Here is a 16,491-nt window from a genome sequence, read left to right as displayed (position 1 = left end):
GCCGACACGCTCCGCGACGTCAACCGCGTCGCCACGAGTGCCGAGCGCAAGTTCGGGAGGTGAAGGCAGCACGCTGCCGACGCCTGCCGCCGAACGCGTCGCTCCGGCCAGAGGCGCTGTGTCCGGCATGGGCCGCGGCTCGCCGCCGCCCGCGCCGGCCACTGCGCCCAGTGGCGTACGCTGGCCACGTCGTGCGGCTGCCGCAGGCGCCTCCCGCCCGCCATCTGTCGGGAGCGTGGGTACTGGCCTGGGACTGCCGCCCGCATTCGCTACGCCGCCAACAGGTGGCTCTGCGGTGCGGGTGGGCAGTGGCAGGCAGGCTGCCTCGCTCGCCGCGACCGTTGGTGTTGTCATTCACGGCGCAGCCGCGCCGCCGGTTGACGCACCAAAGGCCGCGCGCCCGGCGGATGCACCGGATGGTGTGGTGCTTGTGCGGTCGCAGACGTACACGCGCCGCGTTTCCTCTGCCCTGCCGGCGGTTACGTCGAGTGACGCCCGTCACTCCGTCTCCGCTCAGGCAGGGAGTGCTATTAACTCAAAAGCTCCTGTTGCAGATCATGAGTGGCACGTAGTCACCCCAAGGAGGGACAGACGCCGTGCTGCAGGACGCAGACCACCGCCCCCGGACCGACGGCGCATCATACCGCCCAGTCCGCGTAACAGCGGCCCGGCGCGAGCCAACGCGCCTGGGCGGCCGGCGCGAGCTACACCTCGTGTATCTCGCGCCGGCGGCAGGGCGCGGGCGACCGCTGGGCCATCTGTTGGCGGCGCGGCGAACAACAGCCGCAGTGCGCTGGGCCCGAGCGCCAGGCCGGCGCGAGCTACACCTCGAGACGCCCGGCCGGCGCGGGCTACACCGGCCACCCCTACGACCACTGCGCCATCTGGTAGCGATCGTCGGGCACCCAGTCCGCGTAACAGCGGTCCGGGGCGAGCCGGCGCGTCCGGTCAGCCGGCGCGAGCTACACCCCGTGTTTCTCGCGCCGGCGGCGGGCCGCTGGCGACCGCCGGGCCATCTGTTGGCGGCGCGGCGAACACCAGCCGCGGTGCGCCCGACCCGAGCGCCAGGCCGGCGCAAGCTACACCGGCCCCTGCTGCTACCGCTGCGCCACCTGTCACCAGCGCGGCGACCGAGAGCAGCACTGAGCGGCCCACGCCAGATGGCAGCACGGCACCACCACCGACGCAGACGACGGAGCGGCGCGACGTGAACGGAGGGACTGCAGCTGCGTCTCCGAGAACTGGCAGCAAGAAGAGGAGACGCCGACGCCGTAACAACCGGCCCAGTCCCAACCTCCCGCCGCAAGGCTCCCGTCCTACACCAGACCTGACAGGCCCCCCTGTACCCTCCGAACAGGGCGCAACTGAGGCAGCTCCGCCCCCCCCTCCCCCGGCCGACACTCGGCTAACGGAGAGGCAGCGGCGCTGGCTGGCGGCCCTGGAGAGCGTCCACAACCAACCGTGGGACGCATTCGTCGCGGTCGTCGAGGACTTCATCTCCGAGATCGCCGAGACGAAGCCACAACGCCAGGCAGCCGGAGGTCGACAGGATGGGCCACCAGCAGCAGCGCACCGCGGCCAGGGCCGCGCCGACGCTGCTGCCAATCCCCCTCCCCCTGCCCCTACACGCGGCCGCGGTGGGCGGCGCGGTGGACGTGGCGCACGGCGCGCGGCGGCCGCCGAGCGTCGGTACGACGCGAATGCAGCGTCTGAGATTCAGAAGCTGTACCGCGCGGACCGGCGTAAGGCGATGCAGCGCGTCCTTGGCGAGACGTCGCCGTACTGCCAAATCGATGGCAACGTGCTCACGGAGCACTTTAAGGTAATATATTCTAAATCCGACTTTTCCGTTACAGATGCACCAGCTGCTGTCCCGGACTTTGCCGCCACCACGCCTCCTGATGTCAGCGAGGACGTCCTGCTGCCGATCACACCTTCAGAGGTGCAACAGCGGCTCCAGAAGGCGAGCAATACTGCTCCTGGGGCAGACGGAGTCACGTACTCGGACTTGCGACGTGAGGATCCTGGCTGCCACGTGCTAGCTAAGATCTTCTCGCGCTGCTGGAATGAGCGGAAGACTCCGGTGCAGTGGAAAATATCCACTACCGTCCTCATCCATAAGAAAGGGGACGTCTCGGACGTGACAAACTGGCGGCCTTTAGCATTGAGCTCTACTATCTCTAAGCTCTTTGCTGCAATCGTTGCGGACCGCACTTCTCTCTGGGCGGAGCGGTTGAACCTGCTCTCCCCAGAACAGAAGGGCTTCCGCACGTTTGAAGGCTGCTACGAGCACAACTTCATTGTGCAGGCGGCAATTGATGATGCAAGGCGCAGGGGAGGCCAAGCATGCTTTGCTTGGCTTGATCTAGCGAATGCTTTCGGTTCAGTGCCTCACGCTCACCTCCTTGGAGTACTGAGCAGGATGGGACTACCAGAGCAATTGCATCAGCTAATTGCCGATATGTACGATGGTTGCTCCACCCGCGTCCGTACATCTGACGGACTAACGGAGGAGATAGAGATCCAGGCGGGCGTCAAGCAGGGCTGTCCACTGTCGCCCATCGTCTTTAATCTCGCGCTCGAGCCGGTACTTCGCGCCGCAACCTCGCTCAGAAATGAGTGTGGTATTCCGCTTAGCGGCGTCAGTGTGAGTGCACTGGCGTATGCGGACGATATCGTGCTTCTGGCGCGGGATTCAGAGGCGATGCAGACGCTCCTCAATGTTGTGGGTGAGGCGGCGACGTGGGCCGGGCTTACCTTCAAGCCGTCGAAGTGTGCCACGCTTCACATCCGCCGTCGGCAGACACTAGGCTCGGTATTCACCCTGCAAGGGGGAGAACCAGCCGTGCTCGGTGCGGGTGACGCCTACCTCCATCTTGGCGTCCCCACCGGGTACAAAGTCACGCAGACGCCAACGGATGCGATCGCGGCAATTCGACGCGACTTGCAGCACCTGGACGCTTCCCTGCTGGCTCCCTGGCAGAAGATTGACGCTGTGCGTGTCTTCCTCCTCCCTAGGCTTGACTTTGTCATGCGGGGCGGAGCGGTACGCAAGGGGCCGCTATCTGCACTCGACAAGGCAGTGAAAGCGGCTGTCAAATCTTGGCTGTTCCTCCCACAGCGTGCGTCCACTGAACAGCTCTACCTCGCGCTGGGAGAGGGAGGATGCGGCCTGACGCCGCTCGCGGACGCTGCGGACATCTCGACGATCGTCCACGGCTTCCGCATGCTGCACTGCGACGACGCCACCGTCCGAGACATCGCCTGGGCCACTCTATCTACGGCCGCGCGCCGCCGACTGGGGAGGGAGCCGAGTCGTTCCGACTTGGCCACCTACCTTAGCGGCAGCACTGAGGGTGACCTCGCACGCGACGGTGGTGACATCCAGTCACTGTGGACGCGCGTCAGGAACGCCACAAGGCGCCTAGCGCCGCGTGGCGTCACCTGGCGCTGGAGTGAACTGCTTTCCGAGTTGCAGGTGGAGGTCGGCGGCCGGCCCGCCATCGCTGACGACGCGGAACACGGCGGCATCGGAGGGGTGACGCAGCCGGCCACGGAGGCGACGGCGACCGGGACTACACGACACCTCGAAGATGGCGGCGATGGACCGCAGCACGATGATGACAGCGTGGGACGCATCGTCAACACTGGCGTCGAGCATGTCCGGGTGGGAGGGGGCGCCAAACGTCTCCTCTCGCGGACGCTCCGCGAGTGTCTGAGGCAGCGCCTGCGCAACCTCCTACTCAGGAAACCTGACCAGGGGAAGGTGTTCGAGTGTACCAGGGAGTCCACAGCGTCCAACCACTTCATAGCGGGAGGCAAATACACCCGCTTCGCAGACTGGCGCTTTATCCATCGCGCCAGGCTCGGAGTCGTGCCTCTGAACGGTTGTCGCCGCTTTGATGGGCGGGCAAACAACAACAAAGCCTGCCGACGCTGTGGCCACAACAACGAGACGCTCCCACACGTGATCAACGCGTGTATGGTGCACTCAGCAGCCCTGCAGTATCGCCACAACGCGGTCCTCAACCGCCTCGCGACAGCAGTCGCTGGGCGGCCAAGAAGAGGAAACGCTGCTGTTCCTGACATCAGGATCAACCAAACCGTCATAGGGGACAGCAGTGGGCTGCGTCCGGACCTCGTAATAACTGACGAGGCCGCGAAGACTGTGACCATCGTCGATGTGACGATCCCCTTCGAGAATAGGCGGATCGCGCTCGACAACGCTCGGCAACTGAAGCAGATAAAGTACGCCGACGTTGCGCGCGGATTAGCCGCTCGCGGCTATTCCGTCACTGTCGACGCCCTGGTTGTTGGCAGTCTGGGGGCGTGGGACCGCCAGAACGATGCAGTGCTTCGGCACCTAGGCATCGCTAGCCGCTACTGCCAACTGATGCGGCGGCTGATGGTGTCTGACACCATCAAGTGGTCCCGCGACATTTACGTGGAACACATTACTGGCCACCGCCAGTATGTGTCCCCCTAGACTGTGGCATGCTCTGACGTCAGGCTGCGAGACCCTCGAGACTGCAGTCGTCGGAGAACTTCGAGGTCGGTGCCTTCGTGACGTCGGCGTCGAGATTCTCCTCCACGACGCGGGACCTGCGGCGCTACACCATCTTCGCGCCGCACTGCAGCAGCGCCGAGTCAGTAGCAGTGCGTGCGGTGCTGCCTGGTGCCCCTCCCTCCGTGGTGTCCGCCGAATATGGCCTCCACCTCGGTTGGCGCGGTGCTAGGCGGCGCCAAACGTGTGCCTACTGCCCGGCAGTCTCCAGCCAGCGTGGGAAGCAACGCCCTCCTGCCACGACACCCTGGTGACGTCTGCCGCAAGGCGGACAGAGGGGAGAAGTCCGGCTGTGTGTGACCCGCCTGCGTGCGTGGCACACCAGCCGCTGGCAGCCGTGCATGTGCAGTGTGCTGTCAGGGCATGGAGATGAATGAAATAAAACAAAATAGTTCCTAAACTAGATCCAAACCTCCCCCGGTCTGAAATATCTAAGGCCGCGCCTACCGCGGGATTAATCTTAAGGTAATATACTTAAGCACCCGCGCCTAACGCGGTCTTCCAATATTTAAGTAGTGGGCTTAACCCACGAATTAGAATTAAATTCAACTATTTAAGTGCGGTTAGAACCGTCTACTATATATTTCAATTTAATTTTCATTAAATTTGTAAAACTCGATTTGTATAGAGTCATGAATATTCTTTCTTAAAATTATACTTCTTAAAACTGTAACTAAGAATTATCTCGGAAAATAAAAATCTGTTCTTATCAGCTTAATATCTGATACGTCCTGCATCGCAGGACCAGAATATTAAACTCATTTTTGGCTCATGACGGAGTGCTAGGGGCTTGCTCCACCTCTGTCGCGGGTTGGCCCGGCATTGCAGTACCGCCGGGATCGGCCCACCTAAAATTAATTAAAACACAGCCTGAAATGGGTTAATATTCTGCAGTGATCAGATATTCCGCTGGTAGCAAAACTTGTTGTGGTTGTCGATTTGCCCAGTAGTTAGCTGCTTTCACACCACGATTTCTTGTAATTAATTTAACATCATCTTATGTTTTTTTTTTTTGCGGTTAGCCGGTCCGCTCTTGCAGCCGCATTACACTAGGCTGGTAATTTATGTGGCCACAGAAGAGTGCCTTCGGATGCCTCGTTGGCGTCACATATGGTCCGGCCACAGATAATTTTAATTACATTTTTTGGAGTTATATCCTTAGCTCCTCGCGAACGTCGTCGTCGCCGCCGCACGCACGCAGAATACGTGTGTACACACGTACGCAGTAGGCAGTGGACGATGTAAGCACTCGGCTAGGTGTAGCTCGCGCCGGCCTCGCGCCGGTGTAGCTCGCGCCGGCCTGGCGCTGCTGTGGGGCGGCCTCACGGCTTCTCCACTGCCCTGGCAGCTAGCGGCGTTCAAATGGGAGTCGCGGTTTACTGTTCGACATGGAGGGTAGTACTGGGCTGGTGACGAGTGCTCCCGTGAATTGTCTTTCCTCCAGCACTTGCTTTTGCGGTGTTTTCGACGGTCGCCAGTTGCCATATCGGCCCGTACCACCGTGTGTCACTCCCACATGTGGAGCGCACACGCTGCAAGCATTTAGGCCCTTCGGCTGCGGTTTTTCCTTATCGCTTCTCGGCCTTTTGGCTAAGATCAAAGTGTAGTATCTGTTCTTATCAGCTTAATGTGAGCTCATATGGACTGATTACTGCACCGGGAAGCGGTCGCGCTTATTCTCCTGTTTCAGGTCCGCGACCTGAACGATGGAGCTTGTGGTGACGCTGCCGGCGGAGGTCTTCCGCTGCCGGATCTGCTTCGTCACCAAGGCTGCCGGGAGACCAACTTTTGGGGAGTACAAGGACCACTCGGCCCTTCTCCGCCACTACAGGAGGCTGCACGACCCGGAAACGGTTCCCGTTTTCGAGTGTCAGTTTTGCGGCCGACGCGACCCGCGGCTGAAGACGCTGCGGCTACACCAGCGGCTCTGCAATGCAGACTCCGCAACCCCCGGCGCTGCCAGTCGGGGGAGAGTGAGTATGGGACACGATGCCGTGTCTGGCTCTCTGGGGCACCCAGAGAGGTCAGCCGGCGGGAGGTCACAGGCGAGGGCCCCCGAAGCTAGTAGGACAGGCCCTTCGTCCTTAGTTAGTGCTGGGCGCAAGCCACAGGCGAAAGCGGCTCGGGAAGCTAGTACCATAGGCCGCCTAGCCTTAGATAATAGAGAGGGGCTATGGCCACAGCCCAGTCCGGTCCCCGAAGCTAGTAGGACAGACCGGCTGGACTTAGGTTTAACATACGCGGCGGTCCTGACCCGCAGCAGCGTGGTGGGCTCACAGGCTGCCTTGCCCTCACCCTGTGTGAGTGTGCAGGCGTCTGCGACGCCCAGGACGGCGGTGGTTGCCACCCCCGCGTCGTGTGTACTCTGTGTGCGCACGCCGAGGAGGTCTGGCATCCCCCTGCCGACACGCTCCGCGACGTCAACCGCGTCGCCACGAGTGCCGAGCGCAAGTTCGGGAGGTGAAGGCAGCACGCTGCCGACGCCTGCCGCCGAACGCGTCGCTCCGGCCAGAGGCGCTGTGTCCGGCATGGGCCGCGGCTCGCCGCCGCCCGCGCCGGCCACTGCGCCCAGTGGCGTACGCTGGCCACGTCGTGCGGCTGCCGCAGGCGCCTCCCGCCCGCCATCTGTCGGGAGCGTGGGTACTGGCCTGGGACTGCCGCCCGCATTCGCTACGCCGCCAACAGGTGGCTCTGCGGTGCGGGTGGGCAGTGGCAGGCAGGCTGCCTCGCTCGCCGCGACCGTTGGTGTTGTCATTCACGGCGCAGCCGCGCCGCCGGTTGACGCACCAAAGGCCGCGCGCCCGGCGGATGCACCGGATGGTGTGGTGCTTGTGCGGTCGCAGACGTACACGCGCCGCGTTTCCTCTGCCCTGCCGGCGGTTACGTCGAGTGACGCCCGTCACTCCGTCTCCGCTCAGGCAGGGAGTGCTATTAACTCAAAAGCTCCTGTTGCAGATCATGAGTGGCACGTAGTCACCCCAAGGAGGGACAGACGCCGTGCTGCAGGACGCAGACCACCGCCCCCGGACCGACGGCGCATCATACCGCCCAGTCCGCGTAACAGCGGCCCGGCGCGAGCCAACGCGCCTGGGCGGCCGGCGCGAGCTACACCTCGTGTATCTCGCGCCGGCGGCAGGGCGCGGGCGACCGCTGGGCCATCTGTTGGCGGCGCGGCGAACAACAGCCGCAGTGCGCTGGGCCCGAGCGCCAGGCCGGCGCGAGCTACACCTCGAGACGCCCGGCCGGCGCGGGCTACACCGGCCACCCCTACGACCACTGCGCCATCTGGTAGCGATCGTCGGGCACCCAGTCCGCGTAACAGCGGTCCGGGGCGAGCCGGCGCGTCCGGTCAGCCGGCGCGAGCTACACCCCGTGTTTCTCGCGCCGGCGGCGGGCCGCTGGCGACCGCCGGGCCATCTGTTGGCGGCGCGGCGAACACCAGCCGCGGTGCGCCCGACCCGAGCGCCAGGCCGGCGCAAGCTACACCGGCCCCTGCTGCTACCGCTGCGCCACCTGTCACCAGCGCGGCGACCGAGAGCAGCACTGAGCGGCCCACGCCAGATGGCAGCACGGCACCACCACCGACGCAGACGACGGAGCGGCGCGACGTGAACGGAGGGACTGCAGCTGCGTCTCCGAGAACTGGCAGCAAGAAGAGGAGACGCCGACGCCGTAACAACCGGCCCAGTCCCAACCTCCCGCCGCAAGGCTCCCGTCCTACACCAGACCTGACAGGCCCCCCTGTACCCTCCGAACAGGGCGCAACTGAGGCAGCTCCGCCCCCCCCTCCCCCGGCCGACACTCGGCTAACGGAGAGGCAGCGGCGCTGGCTGGCGGCCCTGGAGAGCGTCCACAACCAACCGTGGGACGCATTCGTCGCGGTCGTCGAGGACTTCATCTCCGAGATCGCCGAGACGAAGCCACAACGCCAGGCAGCCGGAGGTCGACAGGATGGGCCACCAGCAGCAGCGCACCGCGGCCAGGGCCGCGCCGACGCTGCTGCCAATCCCCCTCCCCCTGCCCCTACACGCGGCCGCGGTGGGCGGCGCGGTGGACGTGGCGCACGGCGCGCGGCGGCCGCCGAGCGTCGGTACGACGCGAATGCAGCGTCTGAGATTCAGAAGCTGTACCGCGCGGACCGGCGTAAGGCGATGCAGCGCGTCCTTGGCGAGACGTCGCCGTACTGCCAAATCGATGGCAACGTGCTCACGGAGCACTTTAAGGTAATATATTCTAAATCCGACTTTTCCGTTACAGATGCACCAGCTGCTGTCCCGGACTTTGCCGCCACCACGCCTCCTGATGTCAGCGAGGACGTCCTGCTGCCGATCACACCTTCAGAGGTGCAACAGCGGCTCCAGAAGGCGAGCAATACTGCTCCTGGGGCAGACGGAGTCACGTACTCGGACTTGCGACGTGAGGATCCTGGCTGCCACGTGCTAGCTAAGATCTTCTCGCGCTGCTGGAATGAGCGGAAGACTCCGGTGCAGTGGAAAATATCCACTACCGTCCTCATCCATAAGAAAGGGGACGTCTCGGACGTGACAAACTGGCGGCCTTTAGCATTGAGCTCTACTATCTCTAAGCTCTTTGCTGCAATCGTTGCGGACCGCACTTCTCTCTGGGCGGAGCGGTTGAACCTGCTCTCCCCAGAACAGAAGGGCTTCCGCACGTTTGAAGGCTGCTACGAGCACAACTTCATTGTGCAGGCGGCAATTGATGATGCAAGGCGCAGGGGAGGCCAAGCATGCTTTGCTTGGCTTGATCTAGCGAATGCTTTCGGTTCAGTGCCTCACGCTCACCTCCTTGGAGTACTGAGCAGGATGGGACTACCAGAGCAATTGCATCAGCTAATTGCCGATATGTACGATGGTTGCTCCACCCGCGTCCGTACATCTGACGGACTAACGGAGGAGATAGAGATCCAGGCGGGCGTCAAGCAGGGCTGTCCACTGTCGCCCATCGTCTTTAATCTCGCGCTCGAGCCGGTACTTCGCGCCGCAACCTCGCTCAGAAATGAGTGTGGTATTCCGCTTAGCGGCGTCAGTGTGAGTGCACTGGCGTATGCGGACGATATCGTGCTTCTGGCGCGGGATTCAGAGGCGATGCAGACGCTCCTCAATGTTGTGGGTGAGGCGGCGACGTGGGCCGGGCTTACCTTCAAGCCGTCGAAGTGTGCCACGCTTCACATCCGCCGTCGGCAGACACTAGGCTCGGTATTCACCCTGCAAGGGGGAGAACCAGCCGTGCTCGGTGCGGGTGACGCCTACCTCCATCTTGGCGTCCCCACCGGGTACAAAGTCACGCAGACGCCAACGGATGCGATCGCGGCAATTCGACGCGACTTGCAGCACCTGGACGCTTCCCTGCTGGCTCCCTGGCAGAAGATTGACGCTGTGCGTGTCTTCCTCCTCCCTAGGCTTGACTTTGTCATGCGGGGCGGAGCGGTACGCAAGGGGCCGCTATCTGCACTCGACAAGGCAGTGAAAGCGGCTGTCAAATCTTGGCTGTTCCTCCCACAGCGTGCGTCCACTGAACAGCTCTACCTCGCGCTGGGAGAGGGAGGATGCGGCCTGACGCCGCTCGCGGACGCTGCGGACATCTCGACGATCGTCCACGGCTTCCGCATGCTGCACTGCGACGACGCCACCGTCCGAGACATCGCCTGGGCCACTCTATCTACGGCCGCGCGCCGCCGACTGGGGAGGGAGCCGAGTCGTTCCGACTTGGCCACCTACCTTAGCGGCAGCACTGAGGGTGACCTCGCACGCGACGGTGGTGACATCCAGTCACTGTGGACGCGCGTCAGGAACGCCACAAGGCGCCTAGCGCCGCGTGGCGTCACCTGGCGCTGGAGTGAACTGCTTTCCGAGTTGCAGGTGGAGGTCGGCGGCCGGCCCGCCATCGCTGACGACGCGGAACACGGCGGCATCGGAGGGGTGACGCAGCCGGCCACGGAGGCGACGGCGACCGGGACTACACGACACCTCGAAGATGGCGGCGATGGACCGCAGCACGATGATGACAGCGTGGGACGCATCGTCAACACTGGCGTCGAGCATGTCCGGGTGGGAGGGGGCGCCAAACGTCTCCTCTCGCGGACGCTCCGCGAGTGTCTGAGGCAGCGCCTGCGCAACCTCCTACTCAGGAAACCTGACCAGGGGAAGGTGTTCGAGTGTACCAGGGAGTCCACAGCGTCCAACCACTTCATAGCGGGAGGCAAATACACCCGCTTCGCAGACTGGCGCTTTATCCATCGCGCCAGGCTCGGAGTCGTGCCTCTGAACGGTTGTCGCCGCTTTGATGGGCGGGCAAACAACAACAAAGCCTGCCGACGCTGTGGCCACAACAACGAGACGCTCCCACACGTGATCAACGCGTGTATGGTGCACTCAGCAGCCCTGCAGTATCGCCACAACGCGGTCCTCAACCGCCTCGCGACAGCAGTCGCTGGGCGGCCAAGAAGAGGAAACGCTGCTGTTCCTGACATCAGGATCAACCAAACCGTCATAGGGGACAGCAGTGGGCTGCGTCCGGACCTCGTAATAACTGACGAGGCCGCGAAGACTGTGACCATCGTCGATGTGACGATCCCCTTCGAGAATAGGCGGATCGCGCTCGACAACGCTCGGCAACTGAAGCAGATAAAGTACGCCGACGTTGCGCGCGGATTAGCCGCTCGCGGCTATTCCGTCACTGTCGACGCCCTGGTTGTTGGCAGTCTGGGGGCGTGGGACCGCCAGAACGATGCAGTGCTTCGGCACCTAGGCATCGCTAGCCGCTACTGCCAACTGATGCGGCGGCTGATGGTGTCTGACACCATCAAGTGGTCCCGCGACATTTACGTGGAACACATTACTGGCCACCGCCAGTATGTGTCCCCCTAGACTGTGGCATGCTCTGACGTCAGGCTGCGAGACCCTCGAGACTGCAGTCGTCGGAGAACTTCGAGGTCGGTGCCTTCGTGACGTCGGCGTCGAGATTCTCCTCCACGACGCGGGACCTGCGGCGCTACACCATCTTCGCGCCGCACTGCAGCAGCGCCGAGTCAGTAGCAGTGCGTGCGGTGCTGCCTGGTGCCCCTCCCTCCGTGGTGTCCGCCGAATATGGCCTCCACCTCGGTTGGCGCGGTGCTAGGCGGCGCCAAACGTGTGCCTACTGCCCGGCAGTCTCCAGCCAGCGTGGGAAGCAACGCCCTCCTGCCACGACACCCTGGTGACGTCTGCCGCAAGGCGGACAGAGGGGAGAAGTCCGGCTGTGTGTGACCCGCCTGCGTGCGTGGCACACCAGCCGCTGGCAGCCGTGCATGTGCAGTGTGCTGTCAGGGCATGGAGATGAATGAAATAAAACAAAATAGTTCCTAAACTAGATCCAAACCTCCCCCGGTCTGAAATATCTAAGGCCGCGCCTACCGCGGGATTAATCTTAAGGTAATATACTTAAGCACCCGCGCCTAACGCGGTCTTCCAATATTTAAGTAGTGGGCTTAACCCACGAATTAGAATTAAATTCAACTATTTAAGTGCGGTTAGAACCGTCTACTATATATTTCAATTTAATTTTCATTAAATTTGTAAAACTCGATTTGTATAGAGTCATGAATATTCTTTCTTAAAATTATACTTCTTAAAACTGTAACTAAGAATTATCTCGGAAAATAAAAATCTGTTCTTATCAGCTTAATATCTGATACGTCCTGCATCGCAGGACCAGAATATTAAACTCATTTTTGGCTCATGACGGAGTGCTAGGGGCTTGCTCCACCTCTGTCGCGGGTTGGCCCGGCATTGCAGTACCGCCGGGATCGGCCCACCTAAAATTAATTAAAACACAGCCTGAAATGGGTTAATATTCTGCAGTGATCAGATATTCCGCTGGTAGCAAAACTTGTTGTGGTTGTCGATTTGCCCAGTAGTTAGCTGCTTTCACACCACGATTTCTTGTAATTAATTTAACATCATCTTATGTTTTTTTTTTTTGCGGTTAGCCGGTCCGCTCTTGCAGCCGCATTACACTAGGCTGGTAATTTATGTGGCCACAGAAGAGTGCCTTCGGATGCCTCGTTGGCGTCACATATGGTCCGGCCACAGATAATTTTAATTACATTTTTTGGAGTTATATCCTTAGCTCCTCGCGAACGTCGTCGTCGCCGCCGCACGCACGCAGAATACGTGTGTACACACGTACGCAGTAGGCAGTGGACGATGTAAGCACTCGGCTAGGTGTAGCTCGCGCCGGCCTCGCGCCGGTGTAGCTCGCGCCGGCCTGGCGCTGCTGTGGGGCGGCCTCACGGCTTCTCCACTGCCCTGGCAGCTAGCGGCGTTCAAATGGGAGTCGCGGTTTACTGTTCGACATGGAGGGTAGTACTGGGCTGGTGACGAGTGCTCCCGTGAATTGTCTTTCCTCCAGCACTTGCTTTTGCGGTGTTTTCGACGGTCGCCAGTTGCCATATCGGCCCGTACCACCGTGTGTCACTCCCACATGTGGAGCGCACACGCTGCAAGCATTTAGGCCCTTCGGCTGCGGTTTTTCCTTATCGCTTCTCGGCCTTTTGGCTAAGATCAAAGTGTAGTATCTGTTCTTATCAGCTTAATGTGAGCTCATATGGACTGATTACTGCACCGGGAAGCGGTCGCGCTTATTCTCCTGTTTCAGGTCCGCGACCTGAACGATGGAGCTTGTGGTGACGCTGCCGGCGGAGGTCTTCCGCTGCCGGATCTGCTTCGTCACCAAGGCTGCCGGGAGACCAACTTTTGGGGAGTACAAGGACCACTCGGCCCTTCTCCGCCACTACAGGAGGCTGCACGACCCGGAAACGGTTCCCGTTTTCGAGTGTCAGTTTTGCGGCCGACGCGACCCGCGGCTGAAGACGCTGCGGCTACACCAGCGGCTCTGCAATGCAGACTCCGCAACCCCCGGCGCTGCCAGTCGGGGGAGAGTGAGTATGGGACACGATGCCGTGTCTGGCTCTCTGGGGCACCCAGAGAGGTCAGCCGGCGGGAGGTCACAGGCGAGGGCCCCCGAAGCTAGTAGGACAGGCCCTTCGTCCTTAGTTAGTGCTGGGCGCAAGCCACAGGCGAAAGCGGCTCGGGAAGCTAGTACCATAGGCCGCCTAGCCTTAGATAATAGAGAGGGGCTATGGCCACAGCCCAGTCCGGTCCCCGAAGCTAGTAGGACAGACCGGCTGGACTTAGGTTTAACATACGCGGCGGTCCTGACCCGCAGCAGCGTGGTGGGCTCACAGGCTGCCTTGCCCTCACCCTGTGTGAGTGTGCAGGCGTCTGCGACGCCCAGGACGGCGGTGGTTGCCACCCCCGCGTCGTGTGTACTCTGTGTGCGCACGCCGAGGAGGTCTGGCATCCCCCTGCCGACACGCTCCGCGACGTCAACCGCGTCGCCACGAGTGCCGAGCGCAAGTTCGGGAGGTGAAGGCAGCACGCTGCCGACGCCTGCCGCCGAACGCGTCGCTCCGGCCAGAGGCGCTGTGTCCGGCATGGGCCGCGGCTCGCCGCCGCCCGCGCCGGCCACTGCGCCCAGTGGCGTACGCTGGCCACGTCGTGCGGCTGCCGCAGGCGCCTCCCGCCCGCCATCTGTCGGGAGCGTGGGTACTGGCCTGGGACTGCCGCCCGCATTCGCTACGCCGCCAACAGGTGGCTCTGCGGTGCGGGTGGGCAGTGGCAGGCAGGCTGCCTCGCTCGCCGCGACCGTTGGTGTTGTCATTCACGGCGCAGCCGCGCCGCCGGTTGACGCACCAAAGGCCGCGCGCCCGGCGGATGCACCGGATGGTGTGGTGCTTGTGCGGTCGCAGACGTACACGCGCCGCGTTTCCTCTGCCCTGCCGGCGGTTACGTCGAGTGACGCCCGTCACTCCGTCTCCGCTCAGGCAGGGAGTGCTATTAACTCAAAAGCTCCTGTTGCAGATCATGAGTGGCACGTAGTCACCCCAAGGAGGGACAGACGCCGTGCTGCAGGACGCAGACCACCGCCCCCGGACCGACGGCGCATCATACCGCCCAGTCCGCGTAACAGCGGCCGGCGCGAGCCAACGCGCCTGGGCGGCCGGCGCGAGCTACACCTCGTGTATCTCGCGCCGGCGGCAGGGCGCGGGCGACCGCTGGGCCATCTGTTGGCGGCGCGGCGAACAACAGCCGCAGTGCGCTGGGCCCGAGCGCCAGGCCGGCGCGAGCTACACCTCGAGACGCCCGGCCGGCGCGGGCTACACCGGCCACCCCTACGACCACTGCGCCATCTGGTAGCGATCGTCGGGCACCCAGTCCGCGTAACAGCGGTCCGGGGCGAGCCGGCGCGTCCGGTCAGCCGGCGCGAGCTACACCCCGTGTTTCTCGCGCCGGCGGCGGGCCGCTGGCGACCGCCGGGCCATCTGTTGGCGGCGCGGCGAACACCAGCCGCGGTGCGCCCGACCCGAGCGCCAGGCCGGCGCAAGCTACACCGGCCCCTGCTGCTACCGCTGCGCCACCTGTCACCAGCGCGGCGACCGAGAGCAGCACTGAGCGGCCTACGCCAGATGGCAGCACGGCACCACCACCGACGCAGACGACGGAGCGGCGCGACGTGAACGGAGGGACTGCAGCTGCGTCTCCGAGAACTGGCAGCAAGAAGAGGAGACGCCGACGCCGTAACAACCGGCCCAGTCCCAACCTCCCGCCGCAAGGCTCCCGTCCTACACCAGACCTGACAGGCCCCCCTGTACCCTCCGAACAGGGCGCAACTGAGGCAGCTCCGCCCCCCCTTCCCCCGGCGGACACTCGGCTAACGGAGAGGCAGCGGCGCTGGCTGGCGGCCCTGGAGAGCGTCCACAACCAACCGTGGGACGCATTCGTCGCGGTCGTCGAGGACTTCATCTCCGAGATCGCCGAGACGAAGCCACAACGCCAGGCAGCCGGAGGTCGACAGGATGGGCCACCAGCAGCAGCGCACCGCGGCCAGGGCCGCGCCGACGCTGCTGCCAATCCCCCTCCCCCTGCCCCTACACGCGGCCGCGGTGGGCGGCGCGGTGGACGTGGCGCACGGCGCGCGGCGGCCGCCGAGCGTCGGTACGACGCGAATGCAGCGTCTGAGATTCAGAAGCTGTACCGCGCGGACCGGCGTAAGGCGATGCAGCGCGTCCTTGGCGAGACGTCGCCGTACTGCCAAATCGATGGCAACGTGCTCACGGAGCACTTTAAGGTAATATATTCTAAATCCGACTTTTCCGTTACAGATGCACCAGCTGCTGTCCCGGACTTTGCCGCCACCACACCTCCTGATGTCAGCGAGGACGTCCTGCTGCCGATCACACCTTCAGAGGTGCAACAGCGGCTCCAGAAGGCGAGCAATACTGCTCCTGGGGCAGACGGAGTCACGTACTCGGACTTGCGACGTGAGGATCCTGGCTGCCACGTGCTAGCTAAGATCTTCTCGCGCTGCTGGAATGAGCGGAAGACTCCGGTGCAGTGGAAAATATCCACTACCGTCCTCATCCACAAGAAAGGGGACGTCTCGGACGTGACAAACTGGCGGCCTTTAGCATTGAGCTCTACCATCTCTAAGCTCTTTGCTGCAATCGTTGCGGACCGCACTTCCCTCTGGGCGGAGCGGTTGAACCTGCTCTCCCCAGAACAGAAGGGCTTCCGCACGTTTGAAGGCTGCTACGAGCACAACTTCATTGTGCAGACGGCAATTGATGATGCAAGGCGCAGGGGAGGCCAAGCATGCTTTGCTTGGCTTGATCTAGCGAATGCTTTCGGTTCAGTGCCTCACGCTCACCTCCTTGGAGTACTGAGCAGGATGGGACTACCAGAGCAATTGCACCAGCTAATTGCCGATATGTACGATGGTTGCTCCACCCGCGTCCGTACATCTGACGGACTAACGGAGGAGATAGAGATCCAGGCGGGCGTCAAGCAGGGCTGTCCACTGTCGCCCAT

The 16,491-nt window shown here is 62.7% G+C and overlaps 2 non-coding genes and 2 pseudogenes across 2 annotated transcripts; all 4 read left to right on the top strand.

Moving 5' to 3' along the window:
- Positions 1-5,218: 5,218 nt before the first annotated feature.
- Positions 5,219-5,417, top strand: LOC124752509. Its single transcript, XR_007012140.1, has one exon. It is a non-coding gene; the product is annotated as a U2 spliceosomal RNA (small nuclear RNA).
- A 717-nt stretch (positions 5,418-6,134) lies between these two features.
- On the top strand, positions 6,135-6,268 carry LOC124752524 (annotated as a pseudogene).
- Positions 6,269-12,183: 5,915 nt separating this feature from the next.
- LOC124752507 lies at positions 12,184-12,382 on the top strand. Its single transcript, XR_007012138.1, has one exon. It is a non-coding gene; the product is annotated as a U2 spliceosomal RNA (small nuclear RNA).
- A 717-nt stretch (positions 12,383-13,099) lies between these two features.
- On the top strand, positions 13,100-13,233 carry LOC124752522 (annotated as a pseudogene).
- Positions 13,234-16,491: the final 3,258 nt, after the last annotated feature.

Source organism: Schistocerca piceifrons, unplaced genomic scaffold, assembly GCF_021461385.2.
Source record: "Schistocerca piceifrons isolate TAMUIC-IGC-003096 unplaced genomic scaffold, iqSchPice1.1 HiC_scaffold_468, whole genome shotgun sequence".
NCBI classification, from domain to species: domain Eukaryota; kingdom Metazoa; phylum Arthropoda; class Insecta; order Orthoptera; family Acrididae; genus Schistocerca; species Schistocerca piceifrons.
This window is presented reverse-complemented; position numbering and strand designations above follow the sequence as displayed.